This window comes from Phocoena sinus, chromosome 1 (assembly GCF_008692025.1).
Source record: "Phocoena sinus isolate mPhoSin1 chromosome 1, mPhoSin1.pri, whole genome shotgun sequence".
Classification (NCBI taxonomy): Eukaryota; Metazoa; Chordata; class Mammalia; order Artiodactyla; family Phocoenidae; genus Phocoena; species Phocoena sinus.
Window position 1 is genome coordinate 35824064 of NC_045763.1, and position 1093 is coordinate 35825156.

The window sequence follows — 1093 nt, forward strand, 5'->3', positions numbered from 1 at the left end:
TTCAATGAAGTCCCATTTATCTATATTTTCTTTGGTTTCTTGTGCTTTAGTTGTCATATTTAGCAAACCATTGCCTAATCCAAGGTCATAAAGATTTACTTCTATGTTTTCTTTTAAGAGTTTTATAATTTTAGCTGTTATATTAAACTCTTAGATCCATTTTGAGTTAATTTTTTAATATGGTGTGAGGTATGAGTCCAATTCATTCTTTCACTTGTGGATAATCAACTGTCCCACCACCATTTGTTGAAAAGACTCTTCTTTCTCCCATTGAATGGTCTTGGCATCCTTGTTAAAAATCAACTGACCATGGGCTTCCCTGGTGGCGCAGTGGTTGAGAGTCCGCCTGCCGATGCAGGGGACACGGGTTCATGCCCTGGTCCGGGAAGATCCCACGTGCCGCAGAGCAGCTGGGCCCCTGAGCCATGGCTGCTGAGCCTGCGTGTCCGGAGCCTGTGCTCCGCAATGGGAGGGGCCACAACAGTGAGAGGCCCACATACAGCAACAACAAAAAAAATCAACTAATCAGTGCTTGCTTTGGCAGCACATATACTAAAATTGGAACGATACAGAGAAGATTAGCATGGCTCCTGCGCAAGGGTGACACGCAAATTCATGAAGCATTCCATATTTTTGCCCTGCGTACTGCAAAAAAAAAAAAATCAACTGACCATAGACTCTTATTTCTATTCCATTGATCTATATGGCTATCTTCATGCCAGTACCACACTGTCTTGATGTCTTGATTACTGAAACTTTGTAGTAAGTTTTGAAATTGGGAAGTGTGAATCCTCCAACTTTGTTCTTCCTTTTCAAGATTGTTTTGGTTATTCGGGGTCTTTTACATATCCATATTAATTTTAGGATCATCAGGACTTCCCTGGTGGCACAGTGGTTAAGAATCCACCTGACAAAATTTTAAGGCTGTAATGAGGAGTCACATTTACAATAGTCAATATATTCTCTACAATGAATATGCTCCCTTAATTAAAACATGATGCTGAAAAAAAAAAAAATCCGCCTGCTAATGCAGGGGACACTGTTTCAAGCCCTGGTCCAGGAAGACCCCACATGCTGCAGAGCAGCTAAGCCC

The 1093-nt window shown here is 41.5% G+C and overlaps 1 non-coding gene across 1 annotated transcript; it reads left to right on the forward strand.

Moving 5' to 3' along the window:
• The first annotated feature begins 528 nt into the window (after nucleotides 1–528).
• Nucleotides 529–635, forward strand: LOC116745712. Its single transcript, XR_004347531.1, has one exon. It is a non-coding gene; the product is annotated as a U6 spliceosomal RNA (small nuclear RNA).
• The last annotated feature ends 458 nt before the right edge of the window (nucleotides 636–1093 follow it).